Genomic DNA, 9,456 nt, shown 5'->3' on the forward strand with positions numbered 1-9,456 from the left:
AGAATGGAAACTTCCTCTTCTTCCAATTCTAGAGCAAGACAAAGAAAGTGCAACAATTGTAGAAGACTTTTTCTCTAAGCAGGAAAATATTTGCAAAGGAGGTTTCCTGCTGCATCACCTGTTTAAAGGCAAAGGTCCGTAGAAAAATCGACACAACCCACAGAACACAAAACGTCTCGTCCTCTTACCTCCGAGAACGATTGCAACTAAGTTCCGTTTCCCTTTTTTGAAATTTATAAGGAAACTTTATTTATTTATTTATTTAAGTTTATCTTGTTATAGATTCACGGTCATTCGTATCAGCGTAATTATACACATATATTAATTATAATAATAATACAAGTAAAAAGAATCTATCGGCAAATAAGTAAAGTGTTGTTCATCTATATTTGGATTATATTTATATTTTCTTTTGCTTTTTATTTTAACATTATGTACAGCTATTCTTTTTTCGGTTTTGGACCCAGTTATAAAAATTTTTCCATGTGTCTTTATCTCATAATTGTGTATTGTTTTTAAGTTTTTGTGTTAGTGTATCATATTCTGCACAATTGAGTATTTTTTTAATCATGTCTCTTTCCGTTGGTAAATCTTCTTTCTTCCAATTTTATGCTATAGTAATCCTGATTGCCATAATTAAGTGTTGTATTAAATGATACTCTTCTTTTTTAACTCTCATATCTATGATACCTTGTAGTAGGAAGATGTCTGGTTTGTGTTCTGCCTGACTGGGCTCAGGCAATGCGTAACAGTCCAAGGAAAAGAAATCAAACACATACGTGCTCTGCTAATCAGCAAACTTGTATTAGATAAACAAAAAAGGGTTACTCAAAAACAGTTCTTAGTGTCCGAAAACAATGAGAGTGCAAGGCTTACTTCAGCCGCATAGAAAAACACAGGAAAAACAAACAAAGACAACCTGGAATGAGCAAAGACGTTTCAGGAGTCCTTTTGAATCTTTGGAGCAAACAGCAAGTCCCAGAGTTTTCACCTCCCACTTGTCTGAAAAAGCTGGGTTGAAAACTCCAACGGCACGGAACAGAAACTTCAGAGTAGGAACCACAAAATAACACAGATAAACAGCCACAGTTTGCCTTGGCCTTTGTTCCCTTTTATCCCTTTAGCCCTCATAAAGGGAACCACACCGAGCCCTCAGTATAAGAACCACACCCAGCTCAGGTGCTCCTAAAACGACTTGTAATACTCCTTAAAGCGATCCCTTCTTTGCATAGCTCTTCGGCTACTCAGATCAATATACTGATGTGCAGAAGAACCCAGGGACGAAAGACTGTCCGAGGGACTGCAGGCCAAATCCCCTGGGCTGTCTGCTGAATCCTGCGTACCAGTGGCCTCTTCCTCCTGGCTGTCTGCCACATCTTCCTGGCTGTCAGCCAGGCTTTCGCATTCACTTTGTGCCGTGTCTCTCCCATCTGTGGGAGCAACGGCTCGCCCAGGCCCAAACACAACAGTTTGAGTTGCAGTTTAACTTTGGTAATTTCATGTATCCATTTTCTGATTTTATTCCACATTATTTTAATTTTTGGACAAGTCCACCACATGTGGAAAAACGTTCCATTGGTGTTGGAGCATCTCCAACAATTTGGTTTTAATTTAGGATGTTAAGATGTTGAAATTTATATGTACACTGAGACGGGGCGCATTGCAATTAGAGTCCGCTACCGGTAGGCTGCGCACGCATCTTCACCCCCAACATGTTTTCGCTTTCACGCATGCACAGGAAACAGAAGCATGGGAACACTCCTGTGTGTGAGATTTCGGTGATTTTTTTGCCTCCACACATGCTCTTTGTGAAATATTGCTTCTGCACAAAACTTTATCCTTAGGCAGGGGTGGGTTGCTGCCCGGATGTGGGGGTGGGACGCAGTGTGGTAGCAAAAATGTAGCTCCACCCCAGAGCACCCAATTTCCACTGAAAGATATTTATTTACTTACTTACTTACTTACTTACTTACTTACTTACTTACTTACTTACTTACTTACTTACTTACTTACTTACTTACTTATTTGATTTGTATGCCGCCCCTCTCCGCAGACTCGGGGCGGCTAACAACAGCAACAAAACAGTACATAACAAAATCCAATACTATAAACAGTTAAAAACCCATTATATAAAAACCAATCATACATACAGACATACAATGCATAAAATTGTAAAGGCCTAGGGGGAAGTGTATCTCAGTTCCCCCATGCCTGGCGGCAGAGGTGGGTTTTAAGCAGCTTTTGAAAGGCAAGGAGGGTGGGGGCAATTCTAATCTCTGGGGGGAGTTGGTTCCAGAGGGCTGGGGCCGCCACAGAGAAGGCTCTTCCTCTGGGTCCCGCCAAGCAACATTGTTTGGTTGACGGGACCCGGAGAAGACCCACTCTGTGGGACCTAACTGGTCGCTGGGATTCGTGCAGCAGAAGGCGGTCCCTGAGGTAATCTGGTCCGGTGCCATGAAGGGCTTTATAGGTCATAACCAACACTTTGAATTGTGACTGGAAACTGATCAGCAACCAATGCAGATTGGTTGGTGTTATATGGGCATTTTTGGGAAAGCCCATGATTGCTCTCGCAGCTGCATTCTGCACGACCTGAAGTTTCTGAACACTTTTCAAAGGTAGCCCCATGTAGAGAGTGTTACAGTAGTCGAACCTCGAGGTGTTGAAAGAAAATGCAGGGCGTCCTGCATAAGCCACACCCACAGTGTGGCCCTTCACTGCCCTTAGGTAATATTCGTAAGTGTGGAAAACAGTCCCAAGCCACTTTTTTTTTCAGTGCTGTTAAGATTGTGAACCGTCACTAAACGAACACTTCTAAGTGGAGGATTCCCTGCGATTCAAAGCCCAAAGGTTCTATGAGCTGCGTCTGCAAAATGGCTCAGCTGATGGAGGATTTAAATAAGGTGGAACGGAGCAGAAAGAAGGAAGAGGCTATCCTTTTCACGGATCAACCGCTTTGGACTTTCATAGCCTCACTGAGCAAGAAATGTTTGCATTTGCATGCCTGAAAGGTTTTAGGTGTCTCAAAAGAACAGCCTGCTTGGAACATAGGAAAGAAGGTAATAAGGTGATCAGTCTTCCATCAGCAAAACCACTCCGTATATCCCTCTCTTCCCTCTTACATCAATTTAGCTACTCTGCGCACCTGACTAAATGAACAGAGTGGAGTAGAAGGGGAGGGGAGGAAGGAAGAAAAGAGAACAGAATAGAATGAGGGAGAGGAGAGGAGAGGAGAAGAGAGAGGAGAGATTAAGAAATAAGGGAGAGAGAGAAGAGAACTAGGGAATGGAATGGAATAGAAACATAGAAGACCGACGGCAGAAAAAGACCTCATGGTCCATCTAGTCTGCCCTTATACTATTTCCTGTATTTTATCTTACAATGGATATATGTTTATCCCAGGCATGTTTAAATTCAGTTACTGTGGATTTATCTACCACGTCTGCTGAAAGTTTGTTCCAAGGATCTACTACTCTTTCAGTAAAATAATATTTTCTCATGTTGCTTCTGATCTTTCCCCCAACTAACTTCAGATTGTGTCCCCTTGTTCTTGTGTTCACTTTCCTATTAAAAACACTTCCCTCCTGGACCTTATTTAAGCCTTTAACATATTTAAATGCTTCGATCATGTCCCCCCTTTTCCTTCTGTCCTCCAAACTATACAGATTGAGTTCATGAAGTCTTTCCTGATACGTTTTATGCTTAAGACCCTCTACCATTCTTGTAGCCCATCTTTGGACCCCTTCAATTTTGTCAATATCTTTTTGTAGGTGAGGTCTCCAAAACTGAACACAGTATTCCAAATGTGGTCTCACCAGCGCTCTATATAGTGGGATCACAATGTCCCTCTTCCTGCTTGTTATACCTCTAGCTATGCAGCCAAGCATCCTACTTGCTTTCCCTACCGCCTGACTGCACTGAATGGAAAGGAAAGGAAAGGAAAGGAAAGGAAAAGATCCATCTCAAATGCGAATACTTTTTCAGTAGTTTCAAAATAAATTGTTCTGAGGCAGCAAGATTCTCTTGGCTTACTCTGAAGAATATAAGACCCACCGGAGTATAAGACGCACCTAAGTTTTTGGGGAGGAAAATAGGGAAAAGAATCTGCTGACCAGGTATTCATCTGGATAGCGTCCTTAGCCAGCACATTATTTTATCCCCTGGTTAGGGCTTTGAATAACTTTATTCTGAGAGAGTAACAATGAAAGAGCTTGCAATCCAGTAAGAGCTGAGAACATCATCAGCACCTGGAAAGAAACATTTGGAGCAAATAGAGCAATGGAAAAAACCCTGAAAAGAGTTAGGTCTTGGAAAACATTCTTCCCAGAGAGTAACAATGAAAGAGCTTGCAAGCCGGTAAGAGCTAGGAACATTGTTAGCACCTGGTTAGGGCTTGAAAGAAACTTACTCGGAGCAAGTTATCGCAATGAAAAAACCCCTGCAAAGACTTAGTGCTTGAAAAACATTCTTCGCAGAGAGAAACAAAGAAAGACATTCAGAGTATACAACGCACCCAAATTATGAGCCTCTTTTAGGGAGGAAGAGGGTGCATCTTATATGCCGAAAAATACTGTAATTCTATCCTGCACGTTCATGAGAAATGATCTTTGTCAAGTATTTGTAGCTCTTGCTCAGCGATGACAGAAGAAAATATCACACAGCCAAGGGCGTTGGGATTTGTTTGTGTGTGACTAAAAGTAGCGCAGAAGTGAGAAAGAGATTCTTGATAATCCAAGTTGTTGACAAGCAGAGGTCGTCCAAGCCTCTCTCGGCTTGGATGTCAGCAAAACCTTCTACTGGGAAAATTTATGACTGAAAGTCAAGTGGCTGCTAGAAGGAGTAACGAAAATCCCTTAAGTTTAAGTTAAGTTTCAGTTTTATTAGATTTGTATGCCGCCCCTCTCCGAATAATCTCTGAACACCTTGACTCATGGCAATTTCAGCCAAGGAATGTCTGGGAATACTTTGTCTTTGGACAACTCAGTCCCGGACAGACTTACAAATAGGATAATACCCTCTTCTTTAAAAAAAAAAAAAAAAACTTTTAAAATCCTGTCTGATTTTCAGAGACACTCTGAATTATTTCTGTGGTCTTCTTGATGGTTTTGAGTCTGGACTATCCCTGTGGGTTTTGTTTTTTTCTCCCAGAAGTGGCTTTGCCCTGGATTCCTTCCTAGTGATTGGTCTAAGGTGTGCCCAAAATAGGACCAGACAGAATAAAATTCTTAATTGGCCACGTGTGATTGGACACACAAGTAATTTGTCTTTGGTGCAGATGCTCTCAGTGTTCATTAAAAAAAAGATACACACACACACACATATATATGTGTGTGTGTGTGTGTATCTTGTGACATGTGAGATATATATATATATATATATATATATATATATATATATATATATATATATATATATATATATATATATATATATATATATATATGTAGATTGTTCTGAGTTCGGGTTTTGCCCTGTGTAATATTTTGCATGTTTATGCGACGTTTCGGTGAAATCACATCCACCATCATCAGGCTGAAGTTTCCAAGCTTCGTGCTGTTGTAAAATATATATATATATATATGTTTTCATAGATTTTCACGGGTATATGTATGTAGATTGTTCTGAGTTCGGGTTTTGCCCCGTGTAATATTTTGAGTGTCTATGCGACGTTTCGGTGAAATCACATTCACCATCATCAGGCTGAAGTTTTAAGCTTCGTGTTGCTGTAAATATGAATTCATATTTACAGCAACACGAAGCTTAAAACTTCAGCCTGATGATGGTGAATGTGGTTTCACCAAAACGTCGCATATACACTCAAAATATTACAGGGGCAAAACCCGAACTCAGAACAATCTACATATATATACATATATATATATATATATATATATATATATATGTCACATGTCACAAGATACACACACACACACACACATATATATGACGGTCTTGGTACAGACGGTTTGTACCCGTGAAAATCTACGAAATTTCCCTGTGTAATATTTTGCATGTTTATGCGACGTTTCGGTGGAATCACATCCACCATCATCAGGCTGAAGTTTCCAAGCTTCGTGCTGTTGTAAAATGGAATGTTTGCAACTGTCATTTCTTCCTCATGTATAGTGTGGGGGTGGAGATTTGCTTTGAATGTAGCAAATAGATTGGGTGATTATGTTTCAGTGATCTGATTGGTTGGTGTAATCATAATTATTAGAAGGATTGACATGGTGATTTTTATGAAGTGTTTTTGTTTAAGGCTGGTTTCCAAATTTCAAAAGTCCAAATTCATAATTATTAGAAGGATTGATATGCTGATTTTTATGAAGTGTTTTTTTTGTTTAAGGCTGGTTTCCAAATTTCTGGTAGGCGGGACGTGTCATCTCTTTTATTCATGCAAAGGGGTCTCCTTTCAATTTCTATGGCTTCTAGAGCGATTCTTCTATATAAATTCTCTGTTTTGTGAAGTAATTTAGTTTTTTCAAAGTCAATTTCGTGCCCTGTTTTTTTAAACAAAAACACTTCATAAAAATCACCATGTCAATCCTTCTAATAATTATGATTACACCAACCAATCAGATCACTGAAACATAATCACCCAATCTATTTGCTACATTCAAACCAAATCTCCACCCCCACACTATACACTAGGAAGAAATGACAGTTGCAAACATTCCATTTTACAACAGCACGAAGCTTGGAAACTTCAGCCTGATGATGGTGGATGTGATTCCACCGAAACGTCGCATAAACATGCAAAATATTACACAGGGCAAAACCCGAACTCAGAACAATCTACATACATATACCCGTGAAAATTTACAAAAACAAATATATATATATATATATATATATATATATATATATATATATATATATATATACATGTCACATGTTTTTTGCTGAATTTGAAAATTAAATTAAAATTAAATTAAAATTAACAAATTATATATTTGTTTTCGTAGATTTTCATGGGTACAGGTATGATGGTCTTGGTATATTCGGGTTTCTTCCCGTGTAGGATTTGGAAATTTCTGGCAACGTTTCGAGGAGGTCCCACTCGTCATCTTCAGGCTGGTGTTCCTGTCCTTGTTCTAGGGCTAACACAGCTGCCTTCCTTCTATAAATACTGGTGGCTGGGTGTGGTTTGATGGCTCAGCAATTGCCTGCTGTGTAGAAACTTCCAGTCAGCGAAGCAGTGGAAGTGATGTGCCAGTGCCTGGAGGCTGTTGGGGTCTGGATGGGTGTCAACAAGCTCAAACTCAACCCTGATAAGATGGAGTGGCTGTGGGTTTTGCCTCCAAAGGACAATCCCATCTGTCTGTCCATCACCCTGGGGGTGGAATTATTGACCCCCTCAGAGAGGGTTCGCAACTTGGGCGTCCTCCTTGATCCACAGCTGACATTAGAAAACCATCTTTCAGCTGTGGCGAGGGGGGCGTTTGCCCAGGTTTGCCTGGTGCACCAGTTATGGCCCTATTTGGACCGGGAGTCACTGCTCACAGTCACTCATGCCCTCATCACCTCGAGGTTCAACTACTGTAATGCTCTCTACATGGGGCTACTTTTGAAGACTGTTCGGAAACTTCAGATTGTGCAAAATGCAGCTGCGAGAGCAATCATGGGCTTCCCAAAGTATGCCCATGTTACACCAACACTCCGCAGTCTGCATTGGCTGCCGATCAGTTTCCGGTCACAATTCAAAGTGTTGGTCATGACCTATAAAGCCCTTCATGGCATCAAGCCAGAATATCTCCAAGACCGCCTTCTGCCGCACGAATCCCAGTGACCGGTTAGGTCCCACAGAGTTGGCCTTCTCTGGGTCCCGTCGACTAAACAATGTCGTCTGGTGGGACCCAGGGGAAGAGCCTTCTCTGTGGCGGCCCCAATCCTCTGGAACCAGCTCCCTCCGGAGATTAGAACTGCCCCCACCCTCCTTGCCTTTCATAAGCTTCTTAAAACCCACCTCTGCCGCCAGGCATGGGGGAACTGAGAACAAATAATAATAATAATAATAATAATAATAATAATAATAATAATAATACATATATATATGTATATATATGCCGCCCCTCTCCGAGGACTCAGGGCAGCTCAAGAATCATGAGGTACAACACTTAATGATTGTCAAATAAGCAACGAGGAAACAATCTTAATAAAAATCTTACGGATACAAGCAACAATCATAAGTGGGAGGAGATGAGTGAAAGGAATTATGAGAAAAAACTAGTAGTAATCACAATGCAGAATTGCGTTCCTTGAATGGGATATTATTTACTGCCTGGTAGCATTAATGTTGATCTTAGCTCAGTTTACTTTATTGTCATTATTGCCCCTTGAACTATGAAGTTAAATGCCAACTTCAGTGTAAAAATGAAACACAAACGCACATTTGCAGGAAACAGCTGATTTTTTCCGATTACCTATTTCTACAAAACCTACTGGATTTAATTATATGCGGCAATGCAATAACAACGACTAGTATCATGGTTAGTACGTAATTATGACCTGGCGGAAAATACTCATTTGGAAAAACTGAGATGAATGCGTTATTGAGTCGGCTTCAAAGACTTCTAAGACAGAATAATCAAAGTCTCAGACTGTCTGAATATTCCCTCTCTGAGGCTGCAAATTTTCATGAAACATCATGGAAAAGATCTTATACCAAACAAACGCTCTTCTCTGGGTCCCGTCAACCAAAAATGTCATCTGGTGGATCCAGGGGAAGAGCCTTCTCTGTGGCGGCCCCGACCCTCTGGAACCAGCTCCCCTCGGAGATTAGAACTGCCCCCACCCTCCTTGCCTTTATAAGCACTGCAGTCAGAATCTCATTGGCACAAACATGGAAAAATGAACAAACTCCATCAGAAACCTTAATTATTGATAAAATATATAAATGTATTGAGATGGATGAAATGACAAATTCAATTAAGGGGATTGAAAGTAAAAAATCTAAACGAATTTGGGGAAAATGGCATGAATGGATTCGAAATAAAGACTGAAAATGTAACAATACAAAGTATCAGTATACAAAAGGATAATAATTACCTTAGGAAGTATGATTTTTATTACTCTTTTTCTTCTAAATGTATCTCTTTCTATATTAATTAGTAAAATTTACTTATGATAATTATATGGACATATACAAAATATAAAGAAATGTATCGGAAAGGTAATAGAAATGGATTAAGATCTGTTAAACTAGAACAAAACATGTGAGATATACTGCTTTTACTCCTTATTCTTTTACTTTTTTTTTCTTTTCTTCTTTTTTATTTCTGGAAAACAATAAAGATACTTTATAGTGGAAATCCAGCACCAGGGGAAAAAAAGCCCCTAGTTTGGAGCAAACGAGAGCATCAATATGCTTTGTAAATAATTCTCCTTTTATGGCCCTGCTGAAGTCCTTCGCTCAACAGCTACCAGAACCTCTTGAAATTTTTTGGCAACTACATC

Source organism: Erythrolamprus reginae, chromosome 3 (assembly GCF_031021105.1).
Source record: "Erythrolamprus reginae isolate rEryReg1 chromosome 3, rEryReg1.hap1, whole genome shotgun sequence".
Taxonomy (NCBI): Eukaryota; Metazoa; Chordata; class Lepidosauria; order Squamata; family Dipsadidae; genus Erythrolamprus; species Erythrolamprus reginae.